The 21676-nt window shown below is 41.5% G+C and overlaps 1 pseudogene; it reads left to right on the top strand.

The window, feature by feature from the left end:
• Positions 1 to 4842: 4842 nt before the first annotated feature.
• LOC123953351 lies at positions 4843 to 5343 on the top strand (annotated as a pseudogene).
• Positions 5344 to 21676: the final 16333 nt, after the last annotated feature.

Genomic DNA, 21676 nt, shown 5'->3' on the forward strand with positions numbered 1-21676 from the left:
AGCACCAGGTGTTGTATGGAAGTGTTGAATCACTATATTGTACACCTGAAACTAATATTATACTGTGTATTGACTAACTGGAATTTATATAAAAGCTTTAAAAAATCATAGACAATTTTAACAGTGCTATCAACCAACTAGTCAATTAGCCTATTAGTCTATGACCTAATTGATATTTAGAGAACAATAACCCAAGAACTACAAAGTACACATTCAAAAATATACATGGAATGTTCACCAAGATAGACTTTATGCTGAGCAACAAAATGTGTCTCCATAACATTTTTTTATGAGGCCAGCAAAACCCTGGGAACAAAGCCTGCCAAGATCATTATATGAAGCAAAACCTACAGACCAATATCTCTCATGAAGAGACACAAAAACCTCTATTAAGTATGGGGAAATTGAATCAAGAAACATACATAAGAAGAAAATACATCGCTACCATGATTACCTAGAGATGGAAGGTTGGTGTTTTAACATTCGAAACATCAATCAGTAGAATTCATTGCATTGACAGAATAAAGGGGAAAAAGTTACAGCATCTCAATGCATACAGAAAAAGCACATCACAGAATTCAACATCCATTCATGACAAGTTTTCAGCAAGCTACAAAAAGAAGGGAATTCCCTTCATCTGATAAAGAACATCTACAAAGCATTATCACTAACTTTAAGTTAATGATAAAAGACTGAATGCTTAGGGGGAAAAAGGCTGAATGCTTTCCATTTAAGGTTATGAACAAGTCAAGGATGCTGTTATGGACTGAATGCTAATATTGAAACTCAACACTCCAATGTGATGGTATTAAGTGGTGAGGTCTCTGAGGGAAGTAATTAGGGTTAGAAGAAGTCCTGAGGTTGGAACCCTCATGCACGGGGCTAGTGTCCTTCTAAAGAATTATGAGATCTTGGGGCACCTGGGTGGCTCAGTGGGTTAAAGCCTCTGCCTTTGGCTCAGGTCATGAATTCAGGGTCCTGGGATCGAGCCCCGCATCGGGTTCTCTGCTCTGCAGGTAGCCTGCTTCCTCCTCTCTCTCTGCCTGCCTCTCTGCCTAGTTGTGATTTCTCTGTCCAAAAAAAAAAAAAAAAAAAAAAAAGAACTATGAGATCTTGCTTCCTCTCTTCCACCACGTGAGATACAAGAAGTCAGCCATCCGCAACCCAAGAGCAAGTTCTTAACCAGACCTCAACCATGCTGAAACCATGATCTCAGGCTTCCAGCTGCCAGAACTGTGAGAAATACATTTCTATTGCTGATAAGCAATTCGGTTTATGGTATTTTGGTATAGCAGCCCACAATGAATAAGGCAGATGTTCATTCCTACTACCTTTTTTAAAGATTTATTTATTCATTCAAGAGAGAGAGGCTATACGTGGGAAGGGGGAGAGGGAGAGAATCTCAAGCAGACTCCCACTGAGCACAGAGGCTGACAAGGGGCTCTATCTCAGGACTCTGAGATCATGACCTTAGACCATCAAGAGTCAGGTGCTTAACTGACTGAACCATCCAGGAAACCCAGCCACTCCTACCACTTCTATTCAGTATTGTATTAGATGTCTTATCTAGTTTAATAAAGCAAGAAAAAGGAATACAGGGTGTAAAGACCAGAAAATAAGTAGTAAAAATGCCTACATGGGAACTTCTAAGGAATCTATGATAAAGCTACTAGAACTAATAAATGAGTTGGCAAGATTGTAGGACAAAAGATGAATAATAAAAAAATATATATTTCCACATCATAGCAAAAGAACAATTAGAAGCTTAAAAATCAGTGATTTAATGAATCATCAAAAAATATTAATTACTGGGGCACCTGGGTGGCTCAGTGGGTTAAAGCCTCTGCCTTTCAGCTCGGGTCGTGATCCCAGGGTTCTGGGATCGAGTCCCGCATTGGGCTCTCTACTCAGCGGGGAGCCTGCTTCTCCATCTCTCTCTGCCTACTTGTGATCTCTGTCAAATAAATAAATAAAATCTTTTAAAAAATATGAATTACTTAGGGATGACTTAATAAAATAAGACCTAGCCACTGAAAGCTATAAAACATTGCTGAGAGAAATTAAGAAAGACCCATTTAGGAGATGTATACTGATTCAGGGATTGGCAGATTCAATATTCTTAAAATGTTAATACCGCTTTCCCTCAAATTGTCTGTAGATTGAATGAAATCCCTATAAAAATCCCAGCAGCAAGTAGGTGGAGGAGAAGTGGACTGAAATGACATCTGGTTGCAGAAGTTCAGCTAGATAGTTATCAAACCATCCCAAACACCTACAAACTCAACAGAAGATCGAAAAGAAGAAGAGCAGCATTTCTAGGAACAGAAAATCTACCACTTTCAGGAAGGTAGGCCATGCGGAGAAGTGAATCCAAAGTGATGGGAAGATAGACCTTGGGGGAAGGGGCCGGCTCCTGGCAAGCGGCGGAGCAGTGGAGCACAAAATCAGAACATTTAGTTAGAAGTCTGCTCCACTGAGGGATATCGCTCCAGAGGCTAAGTGGGGGTGGAGCCGTCATGCGCACAGTGTGGTCTCAGGACCCACGGGTCACTGGAAGATCGGGGGTGTCTGAGTGTGGCAGAGCTGCCAGGTATCAGAGTCGGGAAGCTGACTACAGAGACACAGCCGAGGAGTGAGCTCTCAGCTTGGGGTTACCTTAAACTGTGATCCGTGGCACAGTTGGGCCACTGCTCTTTGATCCAGGGAGACTAACCTCCCTACTCTGGAGGCAGGAATCTGCTGGGTTTGGAGACTCCAAACAGGGCTGTGCACCAGAGGCAGAAATGCTCAGTCACAGGTCAGGTAAGCCCAGAGTGCAGCCGGAGACCAGAGAGATGGGAGTGATTGACCACTTTTCTCTGAGGGAGCACTAAGGAATAGGGTCCTGAGCTCTTGGCTCCTCCATCATTTTCATTCCTTTCATAGATTTTTATTCTCATCCTCCAGAGCTCTACAGAAAGCGTTCAGGGAACAAAAACTCCCAAGAGTGAACTTGAGCAGATTTCTTAGCCTGGCCCCTGGCAAGGGCCGTGCAATTTTGCCTCAGGCAAAGATATTTGAGAAGCACTACAACAGGCCCTTCACCCAGATCAGCAAGAACATCCAGTCAAGACCAAGCTCACCAATCAAGAATAGTGGAACTCCAGAGCTAGGGGAAAGCAATGCATGGAATTCATGGCTTTCTCCCCATGATCCTTTAGTCTTGCAAAGTTAAATTAAATTTTTTTAATTTTATTTTTTTCTTATTCTAATTTTTAAACTTTTCCTCTTTCCTCTTTTAATGCTTTTTAGGTAGTTTATCTTAACAATACCTTTCTAAAAAAATCTTTTAAAATCTTCATTATTATAGTCATATTTTATTCCTTTATTGTATTTAACCTTATTTTTTGTATACATATCGGGTTTTTTTTCTAAAAAATTTTGGGATACAATTTCTTCCAATAGGTCAAAATATACCCTAAACCTAGCACAGGGCTTTGTTCTAGTCTCCAGCCTGAGCACATTCTCTCCCCACCCCCCCCTTTTTTTTCTTCTTTCTTTTTCCAACCAACTTATCTTATCAATTCCTTTCTAGAATTGTTTTTTAAATTTTCATCTTTACAGTCATATTCCATCCCTTCATGTTTACCCTTATTTTTGTAGATATATATATGTTTTTCTTTCTTTAAAATTTTGGAAGGTAGTTTCTTCTAAGAGACCAAAATATACCCCAAGTCAAGTGGGTGCTCTGTTCTATCCACCAGTCTAATATATATAGATATCTATCTCTCTCTCTATATATATCTACATATATATGTAAATATATAAATATATATGTAGATATATCTCTACATATATATATGTAGATATATATAAATATATATTTTAATTTCTTTTTACCCCCTTTCTTCTCCCCTTGGCATAGGGTCTCCTCTGACTTGGTTAGCATACATTTTTCTGGGGTCTTTGCCACCCTTTTAGTATTTTATTCTCTCATTCATATACACTTATCTGGATAAAATGACAAGGCAGAAAACTCACCACAAAAAAAAGAACAAGAGTCAGTACCAAAGGCTAGGGACCTAATCAATACAGACATTGGTAATATGTCAGATCTAGAGTTCAGAATGATGATTCCTAAGGTACCAGCTGGGCTCAAAAAAGGCATGGAGGATATTAGAGAAACTCTGTCTGGAGAAACAAAAGAACTGAAATCTAAACAAGCTGAAATCAAAGAAGGTATTAATGAGGTGCAATCAAGAATGGAGTCTCTTACTGCTAGGATAAATGAGGCAGAAGAGAGAATTAGTGATATAGAAGACCAAATGATGGAGAATAAAGAAGCTCAGCAAGAGAGAGACAAACAACTACTGGAACACGAGGGGAGAATTTGAGAGATAAGTGATACCATAAGACGAAACAATACTAGAATAATAGGGATTAGGGAAGAAGAAGAAAAAGAGCGGAGCAGAAAGTATACTGGAGAGAATTATAGTAGAGAATTTCCCTAATATGGCAAAGGGAACAAGCATCAAAATCCAGGAGGCACAGAGAATCCCCCTCAAAATCAATAAAAAATAGGTCCACACCCCATCACCCAATAGTAAAACTTACTAGTCTTAGTGACAGAAAGAAAATCCTGAAAGCAACTCAGGACAAGAAGTCTGTAACATACAATGGTAGAAACATTAGATTGGCAGCAGACTTATCCACAGAGACATGGCAGGCCAGAAAGAACTGGCATGATATATTCAGAGCACTAAATGAGAAAAACATGTAGCCAAAAATACTATATCCAGCTAGGCTATCATTGAACAACAGAAGGAGAGATAAAAAGCTTTCAGGACTGAGCGTGGAGTCGCCATGGTGGAGATGCAGCAGCTGTGGGTACAGGAGGAGGTAGACTCCATGATGAAGACTCTGGAGAGAGAGAATATCAGGAAGATGCAGGGCCTCATGTTCTGGTGCAGTGCCAGCTGTTGTGAGGACAGCCAGGCATCCATGCAGCAGGTGCACCCTGCCATGCGCCTCTGGCTCAAGCCCAGGCCCTGGTGATCAGTGAGTTGGAGAAGTTCCAGGACCGCCTTGCCCGATGCACCATGCATTGCAATGACAAAGCCAAAGATTCAATAGATGCAGGAAGTAAAGAGCTTCAGGTGAAGCGGCAGCTGGAGAATTGTGTGACCAAGTGTGTGGACGACCACATGCACCTCATCCCAACCATGACCAAGAAGATGAAGGAGTCTCTCTTGTCCATTGGGAAATAGAGGTCTTCACAATTGGCCATTGGAGCTGACAGCAGGAATCCATTTGAGAAGAAATGGGAGTTTGGGTCTTTTAAATGAAGTTTATGAAGAAATTAACAATGGCAGCAAGTTTGAGGCCCATGTCACTTGCCTTTGGACACTGGTTCCTTTATGTTTCAAAACTAGAAAGTGAAATGGAAAAAACTGGTACTAAAATTTGGGTCAGAGATGGCACAGGAGAGTTTTTGATAGCCTAAATTTCACATACTTGTCCTGGCACTAGGGATCTCCCTTGAACCAAGCCAGATCTGACCTCCAACATACCAGATTCTTCTCAGTATACAGGTACCAACAGGCTGGCAGGTTCCTCTAATCTGCCTGTGATCTGGTTGTGTGAGCAGAGATGTTTCTGTTTGTTGCCAACTTCCTGTTTACTAGAAGGATCACCAAATCGTTTTTCTAAAAGCTGTAAAACAAAATCTACAAGGTCACTAATTTAGAAGGGAGAAAAGATTTCTGGGTCTTTGTTTTGCTTGGTTTTTATTTTATATATAAGGGCATGAAGTTGATTTAAGATGTCGAGGTGGGAGGGGTAGTTCAGTTAAGAACTTGGAACAGTTCTTGTGGATATCTGTTTCTGGCCATCAAGATATGGATATGCTTTTCTTGAAATACCCATTACATCTTCCAGCTAGGTAGGAGACCATGTAAAAACATGACAGATGATGTTACACTGGGTTTGGGAAGCAGATCTTCCCTCTCACTGGCTGCCGTGATGGGCCCTGAGGCTATCTGCTAGAGAACAACAGGACAATCTCTCAGTGACACTCTCTCTTGAAAGGGGGTTTTGATTGCACTATATAAAAGTATTCAGGAATGAACACTGAAGGAGGAACTGTTGTCTTCTTAATTACAAGTTATTAGATACTGGATTTGGAAAAAAATGGTTTTTATAGAACAGAATGGAATGAAAGCCTAAACTCAGTATTGCTTATTTTGCCCCCTCAAATAACAGGGCCCTATTGGGACAATCTCTTGGCAACCAGAAGGTCAAAGGAGAAAAAGTAGATAACTCGGGTGAGCTGTGATTCCTTTAAAGGAAAAGAGGGGAAGCCTCCCTCCCCATTACCAAAAACCACTTTTGCCTGGGGCCTTTGCAGCAAGCAGTGTTCTGCCCCAGCTCTAACACCTTTTCATTTTGATAAGGACCTTAATGTCTTTTTACCAACTTACTACTTGAAATGATAATATAGCCTGTGTTTGGTGTTTCAAGGCTGTGATATATTTTCCTAGTGGTTCAGTTTTAAAAAATAAATAAGGTTTAGTTTTTCCTCCAAAAAAAAAAAAAAGCTTTCAGGACAAACAAAAAAGAATTTGCAAATAGCAAACCAGCCTTACAGGAAATATTGAAAGGGGTCCTCTAAGCAAAGAGAGAGTCTAAAGTAGTCAGAGACAATATACAGCCATATACAGCCCCCTTACAGGCAATATAATGGCACTAAATTCATATCTTTCAATAGTTACCCTGAATGTAAATGGGCTAAATACCCCAATCAAAAGACACAGGGCATCAGAATGGTGGGGGGAAAAAAAAAACCACAAAAAACTTCAATATGCTGTCTACAAGAAAATCATTTTAGACCCCAAAACACCTCCATATTTAAAGTGATGGGGTGGAAAACAATTTACCATGCTAATGGACATTAAAATAATTTATATCAGATAAATTAGATTTTAAGCCAAAGACTATAATAAGAGATGAAGAAGGACACTATATCATATTCAAAGGGTCTGTCCAACAAGAAAATCTAACAATTTTAAATATCTATACCCCTAACATGGGAGCAGCCAACTATACAAACCAATTAATAACAAAATCAAAGAAAGACATCAACAATAATACAATAATAGTAGGGGACTTTAACACTCCCCTCACTGAAATGGACAGATCATCCAAGCAAAAGATCAACAAGGAAATAAAGGCCTTAAATGACACACTGAATCAGATGGACTTCACAGATATATTCAGAACATTCCATCCCAAAGCAACAGAATACACATTCTTCTCTAGTGCACATGGAACATTCTCCAGAATACATCACATCCTGGGTCACAAATCAGGTCTCGACCAGTACCAAAAGACTGGGATCATTCCCTGCATATTTTCAGACCACAATGCTCTGAAGCTAGAACTGAATCATAAGAGGAAAGTTGGAAAGAACTCAAACACATGGAGGCTAAAGAACATCCTACTAAAGAATGAATGGGTCAACAGGGAAATTAAAGAGGAATTGAAAAATTCATGGAAACAAATGATAATGAAAACACAACTGTTCAAAATCTGTGGGACACAGCAAAGGCGGTCCTGAGAGGAAAGTGTATAGGCATACAAGCCTTTCTCAAGAAACAAGGAAGGTCTCAAGTATACAACCTAACCCTACACCTAAAGGAGCTGGAGAAAGAATAGCAAAGAAAGCCTAAACCCAGAAGGAGACGAGAAATAATAAAGATCAGAGAAGAAATCAATGAAATAGAAACCAAAGGAACAGTAGAACAAATCAACAAAACTAGGAGCTGGTTCTTTGAAAGAATTAATAAGATTGATAAACCCCTGGCCAGACTTCTCAAAAAGAAAAGAGAAAGGACCCAAATAAATAAAATCATGACTGATAGAGGAGAGGTCATAACTAACACCAAAGAAATACAAACAATTATAAGAACATATTATGAGCAACTATACAGCAGCAAATTTGACAATCTGGAAGAAATGGATGCATTCCTAGGGACATATAAAGCACCAAAACTGAACCAGGAAGAAATAGAAAACCTGCAGAGACCCATAACCAGGAAGGAGACTGAAGCAGTCATCAAAAATCTCCCAACAAACAAGAGCCCAGGGCCAGACGGCTTTCCAGGGGAATTCTACCAAACATTTAAAGAAGAATTAATACTTATTTTCCTGAAACTCTTCCAAAAAATAGAAATGGAAGGAAAACTGCCAAACTCATTTTATGAGGCCAGCATTACCTTGATCCCAAAACCAGACAAAGACTGCATCAAAAAAAGAGAACTACAGACCAATATCCTTGATGAACACAGGTGATGCAAAAATTCTCACCAAAATACTAGCCAATAGGATCCAACAGTACATTAAAAGGATTATTCACCATGGCCAAGTGGGAGTTATTCCTGGGCTGCAAGGTTGGTTCAATATCAGCAAATCAATCAATGTGATACAGTACATTAATAAAAGAAAGAACAAGAACCATATGATACTCTCAATAGATGCTGAAAAAGCATTTGACAAAGTACAGCATACTCTCAATAGATGCTGAAAAAGTATTTGACAAAGTACAGCATCTTTTCTTGATCAAAACTCTTCAAAGTGCAGGGATAGAGGGTACATTCATCAATATCATCAAAGCCATCTATGAAAAACCCACCGCGAATATCATTCTCAATGGGGAGAAACTGAGAGCTTTTCCGCTAAGGTCAGGAACACGGCAAGGATGTCCATTATCACCACTGTTATTCAACATAGTACTAGAAGTCCTAGCCTCAGCAATCAGACAACAAAAAGAAATCAAAGGCATCTGAATCAGCAAAGAAGTCAAACTCTCACTCCTTGCAGATGATATGATACTTTATGTGGAAAATCCAAAAGACTCCACTCCAAACTGCTAGAACTTGTACAGATTTCAGTAAAGTGTCAGGATATAAAATCGATGCAGAGAAATCAGTTGCATTACTATACCCAACAACAAGACAGAAGAAAGAGAAATGAAGGAGTTAATCCCATTTATAATTGCACCCAAAACCATAAGATACCTAGGAATAAACCTAACCAAAGAGGCAAAGAATCTGTACTCAGAAAATATAAAGTACTCGTGAAAGAAACTGAGGAAGACACAAAGAAATGGAAAAGCATTCCATGCTCATAGATTAGAACAAATATTGTGAAAATGTCTATGCTACCTAAAGCAATCTACACATTTAAAGCAATCCCTATCATAATACCATCAATTTTTTTCAAGGCAATGGGACGAATCATCCTAAAGTTTATATGGAATGAGAAAAGACTCCGAATAGCTAGAGGAATGTTGAGAAAGAAAGCCAAAGTTGGTGACATCACAATTCCAGACTTCAAGCTCTATTTCAAAGCTGTCATCATCAAGACAGTATGGTATTGGCACAAAAACAGACACATGGATCAGTGGAACAGAATAGAGAGCCCAGAAATAGACCCTCAACTCTATGGTCGACTAATCTTCGACAAAGCAGGAAAGAATGTCCAAAGGAAATGTTGTCTCTTCAACAAATGGTATTGGGAAAATTGGAGAGCCACATGCAGAAAAATGAAACTGGACCATTTCCTTTCACCACACACAAAAATAGACTCAAAATGGATGAAAGACCTCAATGTGGGACAGGAATCCATTAAACTCCTTGAGGAGAACACAGACAGCAACCTTTTCAACCTTAGCCATAGCAACTTCTTCTTAGAAACATCACCAAAGGCAAGGGAAGCGAAGGCAAAAATGATTCAAGATCAAAAGCTTTTACACAGCAAAGGAAACAGTTAACAAAACCAAAAGACAACCGACTGAATGGGAGAAGATATTTGTAAGCGACATATCAGAAAAAGGGCTAATTTTATCCAAAATCTATTAAGAACTTATCAAACTCAACACCCAAAGAACAAATAATCCAATCAAGAAATGGGCAGAGGACATGAACAGACATTTCTGCAAAGAAGACATCCAGATGGCCAACAGACACATGTAACAATGCTCAACATCACTCGGCATCAGGGAAATACAAATCAAAACCACAATGAGATACCACCTCACACCATTCAGAATGGCTAAAATTAACAAGTCAGGAAATGACAGAAAGGGGAACCCTCCTACATGTTGGTGGGAATGCAAGCTGGTGGAGACAGTCTGGAAAACAGCATGGAGGTTCCTCAAAATGTTGAAAATGGAGTGATTCTACGACCCAGCAATCGAACTACTGGGTATTTACCCTGAAGATACAAATGTAGTGATCCAAAGGGGCACGTGCACCTGAATGTTTATAGCAGCAATGTCGACAATAGCCAAACTATGGAAAGAGCCTAGATGTCCATCAACAGATGAATGGATAAAGAGGAGGAGGTATATATATACAATGGAATACTATGCAGCCATCAAAAGAAATGAAATCTTGCCATTTGCAGCGACGTGGATGGAACTAGAGAGTATCATGCTTGGCAAAGTAAGTCAATCAGAGAAAGACAATTATCATATGATCTCTGTGATATGAGGAATTTGAGAGGCAGAGTGGGGGATTTGGGGGCTAGGTAAGGAAAAAAATGATACAAGAGGGGATCATCATCAAAACAAACTGAGGGTTGCTGTGGGAAGGGGGAGTTATGGAGAGGGTGGTGGGGAGGGTATGTGATATGGTGAGTGCTATGAAGTGTGTAAGCCTGATGATTCACAAACTTGTACCCCTGGGGCAAATAATACTTTATATGTTAATGAAAATAATTTTTAAAAATTCCAGCAGCATTTTTTGTAGAAAACAATCAGCTGGTTCTTAAATTTATGTGCAAATGCAAAGGGCTCAAAATAGCCAAAATAATCTTGAGAAAGAAGTTCAAAGTTGGAGGACTTGTGCTTCCTTGTTTTTAGGCCCTATAATACATGTGCAGTAATCAAGACAGTGTAGTATTTGTATAATGATAGCTGTTGAATAGATTACCAGGTTCAGAAATAGACTCATACATATATAGTCATGGATCTTTAACGAAAAGTGCCAAGTTTCTGTGCAGGAAAGTTTAGTCTTAAAAGTGCTGGATGAACTTGAAAATACACACATATAAAAAAACAATTTTACTTTTACCTCACACCATTCGTAAAAAATTAACCTGAAATGAATCATAAATATAAACACTTTAAAATTATAATATTCCTAGGTGAAAACAAGGGAGAAAATCTTTGCAATGTTCTGGTGGGCAATGTTTTCTTAGTAGAACACAAAAGCAATAACCCTAAAAAGAAAAATTAATAAGCTGGGTTTCATCAAAATGAAAAGCTTTTGCTCTCCAAAGACATTGTTAAGGAACTTAATGACAAGTCACCCATGGAAAATATTTACAAAATTCATGTCTTATAAAAAAACTTGTGTATGTATTTTACAATTCAACAAAAAGTTAAGCAATATGTAATTAAAATAGGAAGAAATATTAGAACAGACATTTCGGTATTAAAAAAACTGGCACGCACATGGAAAAATGCTCCACAGCATGATCTACTAGGGAAACTCAAATTAAAACCATGATAAGAGGGGCACCTGGGTGGCTCAGTGGGTTAAAGCCTTTGCCTTCGGCTCTGGTCATGATCTCAGGGTCCTGGGATGGAGCCCACATCGGGCTCTCTGCTCAGCGGGGAGCCTGCTTCCCCCTCTCTCTCTGCCTGCCTCTCTGCCTCCTTGTGATCTCTCTCTCTGTCAAATAAATAAATAAAATCTTAAAAAAAAAATAAAAACCATGATAAGATAACACTACAGACCCCCAGAATGATAAATTTCAATGAGTGACAATATTAATTTTTGTCACGGATATGACGTGACTGCTACTCTGAAAAACAACTGGACTTTTAAGAAACAAACTTAAAATAATGCTTAGCATGCATCTCAACAATCTCGATATTAAATATTTACCCAGGAGCTATGAAACATTTGTCCATCGGAAGACTTATACTCAGATGTTCACAAGGATTTATTCAAAATAGCCCCGAACTGAAAATAATCCAAATGTCCACCAACTGATGAATGGATAAACAAATTGTGACAAAAAATTCCACAGGGTGTCTGGGTGGCTCAGTTGGTTAAGCATCTTACTCTTTTTTTTTTTTTTAAGATTTTTATTTTATTTATTTGACAGAGAGAGAGATCACAAGTAGGCAGAGAGGCAGGCAGAGAGAGAGGAGGAAGCAGGCACCCTGCAGAGCAGAGAGCCTGATGCGGGGCTCGATCCCAGAACCCTGAGATCATGACCTGAGCCGAAGGCAGCGGCTTAATCCACTGAGCCACCCAGGCGCCCCAGCATCTTACTCTTGATTCTGGTTCAGGTCATGATCTTCGGGTGCTGGGATGAAGCCCTGTATCAGACTTCCTGCTCAGCAGGGGATCTGCTTCTCTCCCTCTCCAATAAATAAATAAATCTTTAATTTAAAAAAAATCATAAAACCCAGTTCCATTCCATGTAATGGGATATTACTCGCCAGTAAGATGGAACAGATTGCCAGTAAAAACAAAGACATTAATGAATCTCAACAGCATTATGCTAGTGAAAGAATTTCTATTTCTAAAGTCACTGTTGAAGAGAACAGATCAGTGACTGCCTGGACTTGGGGTCGGGGGTCGGGGAGTGACTGCAAACTGGCAGGAGGTTGATGGCATGTGCTGTATCTTTTTTGGGGTCATAATTACAGGACTGTCTACGTTTGTCAAAACTTACCAAACTATACACTTAAAATGGGTGAATTTATTGTATGTAAATTACATCTCCGTAAAAGTAATTTGTGGGGAAAAAATACTGCCTTCACAGAAAGAAGTAGTTCTATTTCCTTTTTTTTTTTCAAGTAGGCTCCGTGCCCAACATGGGGCTTGAACCCATGACCCTGAGAGCAAGTGCTGCATGCTGAGCCAGCCAGGTGCCCCTATTTACTTTCTAAATAAAATAAAACACTACATATTTTCTTAAAAAGAAAGAAAGAGAAAGAAAGCTTCCATTTGCGTTTAATAATGCTCAGAGTGAAGCTCTGAAAGGCTTACTAAAGCCTTACTAAAGAGATGGAGAGAAGGTTCTAGGGGCCAACCAGCTGGTTTAACCACTATCACAGTAAGTGCGTTACTTATTCATACCTGGCATACAAGGTAAGGCTGCTTTGCTCCTGCAGAGCACATCTTGGTGAAATTAAGATATTGGAAGAGCGTTGCCAGTGAAGAATCACCCCACACTCAGAATAGCCCCGGGGGAGCATTATTCTAAGTGGAACACAGACTGTGTTCAGTCCAGGCTGGCCCTGGAATGTTCCCCTAGCTGAACGGAGAGGCCCAGATTCGGGTCCCCTAATGCTCTGATCAGGAAAGAAGATGGTTTGTGGTGAAAACCAATCTCTTGGCAAAGCTGAATTTTCCATTTCAGAATTTTCCAGAATGAAATAACTAGCGTATGTTGTTCATACCCCTTGGGAGATACCCTTTAAAAATTATGTTTTAATCCATGAAAGAAGCGTTACTCATGGGAGAAGAAGAGCAGTTGTTCCTTAAAGAATTCCAAATAAAACACCCAGTGAGCTGAAACATGAGCCGGCTAATTAAGGAGGGCACATGGGATTTGGTTTCTTTAACCAGCTTGACGTAGAGTAATTCCCAGCAGAAATCTCAGATCTCAGAGCTAAGGTCAGCTGCTTGCAATGTCCAAGCTAAATATACCGATGCCAACTTCAAGGATGAGAAAGAGGAGTAAAGGGCAAAACACGTGATAAGAAATAAAGAAGTGTGTTTGCTGTTCCTGGAGACAATTTGGTACAGAAAGGCCGTTTTGAGGCTTGAGTGAGTCATTTGACCCCTCGGGGTCGGTCTCTCTCTCCCTCTTCTCAGTTATTCTCTTTGGTTAGATATTATCTGCTTCTATGAGCTATTACGAGGTGTACAGAGAACACATGAAGGGCATCTTAGCACAATGCCTGGCTCCAAGTAGCTCAGTCAATAGCAAATTTTTTTTATAAAGATTTTTTAAAAAATTTATTTATTTGACAGAGAGAGAGAGAGAAAGAGAGACAGCAAGAGAGGGAACACAAGCAGCAGGAGTGGGAGAGGGAGCAGCAGGCTTCCCGCTGAGCAGGGAGCCTGATACAGGGCTCCATCCCAAGACCCTGGGATCATGACTTGAGCTGAAGGCAGATGCTTAACGACTGAGCCACCCAGGCTCCCAATAGTAAATATCATATGTAAGAGGATGTGTGCATATTTTCTGTTGTTCTCTACATAGCAGAGTGGAAGCTTTGCAGGATTAATTCCTTGAGGGTTAGGAAAGAACAAGCAACTTGTACTAACAGAGAAGCACTTGCCTTCATCAGGGGACGCAGAGATGAGACTTCCCCGTGATGGGGGTGTATTGGGTATTTTGTTTGCTTGTCTTGATCCTGTTTTGTCCCCAGGAGGTTGTCCCCTGGAGAGCTCTATTACTTGAGCTCTATCGCTGGCTAGCCTCCAGTTGGGTTCCGCCGATGTGAAGCACTGGCAGGAAATCAGAGACCAAGAGGAAGAAGGTCTAGGTACTTCTTCCCTGCTGCCTTCCCACATTGGTACTGTGCCATTGGCAGTGTTTGCCTCCTTCCAGGACTACATCATGTCCAGGCGGCTCTTCTCTTCTGAACCTCAGCTCTCAGCACCTGGGTGGCTCAGTCATTAAGCGTCTGCCTTTGGTTCAGGTCATGATCTTGGGATCCTGGGATTGAGCCCCCCATCAGGCTCCCTGCCCAGCGGGGAGCCTGCTTCCCTCTCTCCCACTCCCCCAGCTTGTGTTACCTTTCTCACTCTCTCTCTGTCATAAATAAAATGAAATAAATTAAAAATAACCTCTGCTCTCTTGAGGGTCTAGTGTCACAGTTCCCTTTCCTTGTCCTCTCACACCTGGAGTAGTAACAGCTTTCCACTGTGACCTCGTCCCTTCCGTAGCCCATGAGCTCTACACAAATCTCTCTCAGCAGGCCCTTTAAAGAGTCTGCTTGAACCATCTGGGGCAAATGCTGTTTTCTGGAGTACCTTGACTTATCAGAGGCATCACAGAACTCGTAAAAGCCCTCACTAGAAAAAGGAAAGTTTTAACTGTCGGGTGGTTCCAAAGAGTGCCAACTAGTTAAGCATCATGGTACAAGGAATAATTTTCCTGCTCCCTAATAATTTTTCTGGAAACATAAGGAACAAAGATAGTAAGATAGAGGTGGAATAGTCCAAGTCCAAAGTGGCAGAAAAAGAGAAGCTGTTACCATCTGGCAGTGAGCCAGAGGTGGGGCTCCAGCTTAACATGAAGTTCAAAGCCTGAACTAGTATGTGAAATTGGCATATGAGATATTGTCCGGGGGTGCCTGGCTGGCTCTGCCAGAAAAGCATGCCACTCTTCATCTCAGGGGTCGTGAATTCGAGCCTCACGTTGGGTGTAGAGATGACGTAAACAAATATTTTTTTAAAAACTGTCCAGGGGACCTTGCATGATTTGAGAATAATTAGAAAAGCCACAGAACCTGCTTCAAGGGGAAGAGGGAGAATAGCCCCAATAAATATATTTACAAGGAGAGTAGAAGATAGATTGACTATATTCTCCTGTACCAGGGGCAGGCTATTCGATAGAACGCTTACTTAGCCTCGGTGGCATCAGCAGTTGTCCCAACTCTAGAAAGGCTTATTTGAATAGCACGGATCGTGGAGGTGGAGACCACCTGAGATTTCAGCTGCACACCTGCTCAACTCTGGCCTTGTTCCCAAATCATTACCGTCGTCCCACTGGGGTGGCAATGAACCAGTTCATTTTCTTATCATTTTATGACCAGAAAGGTCGTTTCCTTTCCATTTGTTTGCCCTCTTTTATAAGTGCCAAACTGACTTGGAGGTGTTTAATATTTGTACATTTATATGGTACCATAGAATAGATCACTACAATCTCATTAGTTTAATTTTGGTCTGTATGCTCTGAATAGAAAGAAAGAAAGAAAGAGAAGATGAGTGTTACTCCTGCTTAGGTGGCATGCAGAAATCAGTGATAGGTTTGTGGGAAGGACACGGACCCCAGAAGCCTGACCTCAGAAAGGATGGGCATCACCCAAATCTAACTTCGAGTGGTGCCAGCATTTTGTGCCATTTCCCAGGGGATTATACTTAGCTTTTCAGGCTCTGAAATTCAATTGTGAGAACATCCAGAGGGGTTTGGTTCTGGGGGTCTGACTCTGAACAAATCCATATATAAAAACCTAAAACACCTGTTTGTTAATTAACCGGTGGATCTCTAATTACCATGAACAAATAGTTGCATTGTTAACCAATACATTTTTGCAAAATCTACGTGGGAAGCCCGATTCCAGTCAGATTGCTAGGGTGAGCACAGAATTAGCGCAGGGGAAGCAGCTGGATGGCGTGAATGGCTGTCATGTTAAGTGTATTAAAGAGCAGGAACCCGGGTGCGACAGGTTGTCTTGATCCATAGGCTAGGGACTTGTTCTTACTGAGGGCAACATTTCCCCCTCCATTTTAGGTTTCTTCTCCTTTGCTTTTCTTTATTATTACATAAACTGTCTGCCCAATGTGGGGCTCAAACTCACGACCCTGAGATCATGAATCACGCGCTCTACGGACTGAGCCAGCCAGGCCCCCCTGAGTTTCAGGCTTCCGAGCCGAGATGTCTCTCTAAATGATTTCTGCCCTCTGCACCTCACGTTAAAGTTTATTGTGGTTGTTTTTTGTTTTTTGTTTTCCCCAGAGGTTGTTGTTTGTTAATGTCACACCTTGGACCTAATTCCACCTTTAAAATCTAAAACTCTAAAAGCCCACTCGGACCACGAACCCCATCCTTCCAGCTCTCGCTCCTTTCCTTCTACAACCGCTAACCCTCCTCGGAGGAGGAGGAATTCTGAAATACCTGTCCCGGCCACATTTCCTTTCTTATCTAATCTGTGGCCTGATGGACTGTCACTTTAACGACTCTCTCACCAGGCAGCCCCCAGTGGGCACCCTGCTGTTCTTGGGTACCTGCCCTACCCATCCCAGGAGCCAAAACAGCTCGGCCTCTTTGCTTCAGCACCTGGCAGGGAAGGAAAAACCAATCAGGAATCAGATCAGAACCACTTTCAATTTATAATCGTCAATGATAACTTTACCCATATTTGAATATATAGATTTTTCTACCTGGTGACGCTCAGCTCCCCTTCTGGCAAGCAGTTAGAAAATTTCATCACTCTGCGCAAGTCCTCTGACTCACTCCTATAAAAATTAATAAAAGAAAACCTTGTTTAGGGGCGCCTGGCTCAGTGGGTTAAAGCCTCTGCCTTTGGCTCGGGTCATGATTCCGGGGTCCTGGGATCGAGCCCCGCATCGGGCTCTCTGCTCGGCGGGGAGCCTGCTTCCTCCTCTCTCTCTGCCTGCCTCTCTGCCTACTTGTGATTTCTGTCTGTCAAAGAAAAAAAAAAAAAAAAAGAAAACCTTGTTTAAATCGGAGTCGGGAGCCAGCAGGGGGAGCCCTCGCGCCCCTGCTGAGTCCCAGACCCAACAGGAAGAGGGGCAGCTTGCAAATGGTTACTACCTTACTACTGCGTTACCATCCCAGCAGGAGGAAGACAGTTTTCCTCCTACTCCCCCAGTAATAGCCTGGCCAGTGGGAGACTATCACACCACAGCCAAAGAAAAGCGACTATACGTTGAAATCCCAGTTTACTCCAATGGACTTTTTGTTTATAACAGCCTCTCCTGCTCCCCACTTCCTCTATTAAAGAGCAGTTCATCTGTTGCCTTTGCTCTCTGGACTTGCCTGTTGTTTTGCCGTAGCTTGCTTGTCCCAGATTGCAATTATCTGGTATTCCAAATAAACCTATTGTGTAGTTATTTTTTAAAGTAGGCTCAATACCCAGTATGGAGTCCAATGCAGGGCTTGAACTCACAACCCTGAGATCTAGACCTGAACTGAGATGGAGAGTCAGACACTTAACCAACCAAGACTGTGCCTCCCAACTACACCTATTTTTGCTGGCAAAATAACTGCCAGTTTTATTTTTAAGGCTAACACCGAAGTTCTGCCCCCCTCAGTGATTCTTGCTTATCTAACAGCCATCTAATAGATGACGGACAATATCCAATGTACACAGTGATATACAGACATATACTTTTCTTCCCTTACTTTTTTCCTCCTCAGAGGAGCAGTTGTCTCCGTCTACAGCATTTTGAGGTTAATCTTTCCACCTGGACTCTGATTAAGATGTGGCTTTTTAAAATCATCTGTTCACTTTTTAACCATGGCAACTTTTTTTCTGCCAGTTTCTCCTCCTTAGCCTAAAATGTGCTCAATTCTCTTTTATTTAAAAAATAAAAGCGGGGCACCTGGGTGGCTCAGTGGTTTAAGCCTCTGCCTTCGGCTCGGGTCATGATCCCAGGGTCCTGGGATAGAGTCCTGCATCGGGCTCTCTGCTTGGCGGGGAGCCTGCTTCCTCCTCTCTCTCTCTCTCTCTGCTTGCCTCTCTGCCTACTTGTGATCTCTCTCTGTCAAATAAATAAATAAAATCTTAAAAAAAAAATAAATAAAAAATAAAAAATAAAAGCAAGTCCCTTCATTCATTCTGCTTCTTTTCTACAGAGGAACCCCTCTATCCTTCCATTCACAGTTAAGCTCCTTAGTAGTTGACCCTGATTATGTCTTCATCTTACCACCATCTGTCTCTTGCCTCCAGTGTTCCAGTGAAACTATTCTGGAAAATCTTACCAGTGGCTTTCTAGTTGGAAAATTCAATGGACTCTAATTTGAACTCAGTGCAGAAGTTACCATTGTTGATCATACTTCCATTAGAAAGCTTTTGTTATCCTTTGACCATCATAAGACACTCTTTTTGCTGTACAATCTCTCTCATTTCTGTGCATCTTGGAGGGAGGCAGAAACTACATCCCACAGTGGGGGAGCTAAAAACAGAGTCATTTCCAGCCTCTTTTGTAGATAGGGCACTGCCCGTGACCCAGGCTTGGTCATTTTGATGCACCTGCCCCAGACAAGGAATCCAGAACTGAATCCATCCTTTGGTACAAAGATTCTGGGGCATTGGACTGCTGTCTGATAATGGAGAACATGGCCAGAACCTTCAGTTTCTTCCTGTTCAGGCAATAAAAGCAGTGTTGTCCTCAGAGAATGCAATGGTGGTGGCCTCACCCAGCCAATTCTGTGGTGTAATTTGTGGGTTATGCTTCTTTTTTTTTTTTTTAAAGATTCATTTATTTATTTATTTGGATTTTATTTACTTTATTTTTATTTATTTGTTTGAAAGAGAGCGAGAGAAAGAGAAAGAGAATGAGTTGGGGGGAGGGAGGGAGAAAGGGAGGGAGAAACAGGCTCCCCAATGAGCAGGGACCCCAGTGCAGGACTCGGTCCCCAGGACCCTGGGATAATGACCTGAGCTGAAGGCATCCGCTTAACTTACCGAGCCACCCTGGTGCCCCAGGATTTTATTTACCTTAGAGAGAGACCGAGAGCATGAGCCAGAAGGGCAGAGGGAGAGGGAGAGAGAATCTCAAGCAGACTTAGCTGGGATGGTGGAGCCCCACGTGAAGCCCAGTCCCACGACCCTGAGATCATGACCTGAGCTAAAACCAAGGGTCAGCTGCTCAACAAAGCGAGCCACCCAGGCACTTTTTTACAATACAATAAATTATCGAATTGTATTGTATAATACAAAAAATATTTTATTGTATTTTAAAGATTTTATTTATTTATTTTAAGTTTTTAAAAATTTTTATTTATTTGACAGGGAGAGAGACAGTGAGGGAACACAAATATGGGGAGTGGGAGAAGCAGGCTTCCCACTGAGCAGGGAGCCAGATGTGAGGTTCAATCCTAGGACCCTGGGACCATGACCTGAGCCAAAGGCAGATGTCCAAAGACTGGGCCACCCAGGTGCCCCTATGATTTTATTTATTTGTCAGAGAGAGAGAGAGCGCGCGCGCACAAGCAGAGGGAGAAGGAGGCTCCCCACCGAGCAAGGAGCCTGATGTGGGACTTGATCCAGGACCTTGGGATCATGACCTGAGCCAAAGGCAGACACTTAACCAACTGAGCCACCCAGTTGTCCTTATTTATTTATTTTAGAGACAGAGAGATAGAAAGAGAGCTCGTGAGGAGGGGGAGCAGATAAAGGAGGGGAGGAAACCTTGAACGACTCCCAGCCCAGAACACGGCTTGATGCCACAACCTCTGACATTGTGACCTGAACTGGAATCAAGAGGTGGAGGCTCGGGGCACCTGGGTGGCTCAGTGGATTAAGCCTCTGCCTTCAGCTCAGGTCATGGTCTCAGGGTCCTGGGATCAAGCCCCGCATCGGGCTCTCTGCTCGGCAGGGAACCTGCTTCCTCCTCTCTCTCTGCCTGCCTCTCTGCCAACTTGTGATCTCTCTCTGTCAAATAAATAAATAAAATCTTAAAAAAAAAAAAAAGAGGTGGAGGCTCAACTGACTGGGTCACCCAGGCGCCGCTGTGGCTATAAGTCTGATTGCATAGACACTAGGACCTCCAGATGTTTCAGTGAGCTACCCAATAGTCTTACATTTTTTTCCCCTTTTATGTTTAAATCAAACAGAGTTGGCTTCTGTGGTTTGCAAGTGAGAACCCTGACCAATACAACCTCATTTTTGAAAGACTGGCTTTGTCCACCTTTGATGCATGAATTCTCCACTCCCATTTTCTTCTTCCTCCAACCAGCAACCGATCTAATGTATTAACACAAATCTTATTTATTTATGTATAACCTCCATGCCCAAGGTAGGGCTTGAACTCACAACTTATCAAAGATAACATGTATCTTTGAACTTGAATGTGTTCTCATAGAATATGTGGTGTTTTTGTAAGCATATTTTTAATTCACATAAAAAATCTTTTGCCAGAGACCTTTCTCTTTCCTTTTCTTTCTTTCTTTCTTTTTTTTTTTTAAGATTTTATTTATTTATTTGAGAGAGAAAGAGAGAGAGCGGAAGAGCATGGAAGGAGAAGTAGACTCTCTGCTGAGTAGAGAGCACAACATGGGGCTCGATCCCAGGACCCTGAGATCGTGACCTGAGCTGAAGGCAGACTTTTAACCGACTGAGCCACCCAGGTGCCCCACCTTTTTCTTTTCTAACTTTTTAAAAACTCAGCCCTAAGTTTTAAAAATGTGTGTTGTTATATGTCTAACATGTTGCCTTTAACTGCTGCACAGAGTTGTTTCTGCCTCAGATCTAGGGTTTAAAACATAAGCATTGCAATGAACATCTCTGTCCACATGGCCTATACCAATCTGGCCATACCAGAATGTCACTGGTATAGTTTACCAGGAGTGGGATTGCTGGGACATAAGGAATATATTTATTAAATTTGATCAAGTACCACCATATTACCTCCCAGAATGATCACAGGAGTCACCAGTGCAGTGGAGGAAAAAGTTTTCCTTCACCCTCTCAGGACCCCTGGTTGGGTCTGAAAAACAAATTGACAAAGACAGGTGAACAGGAGAAAAGCATACGCATTTTATTAGATTTTTACATGTACATGGGAGTCTTCACAGTAGAATGAAGGCCCAAAGCAGTGACTAGAGCAGGAAGCTTTTATACCTGTTAGACAAACAAACAATTAATTTGTGAAGAATGCACAAGACAAAGGCGCTGAGGCTAGGAGGAGTGAGT

This window comes from Meles meles, chromosome 11 (genome assembly GCF_922984935.1).
Source record: "Meles meles chromosome 11, mMelMel3.1 paternal haplotype, whole genome shotgun sequence".
In the NCBI taxonomy this organism is placed as follows: domain Eukaryota; kingdom Metazoa; phylum Chordata; class Mammalia; order Carnivora; family Mustelidae; genus Meles; species Meles meles.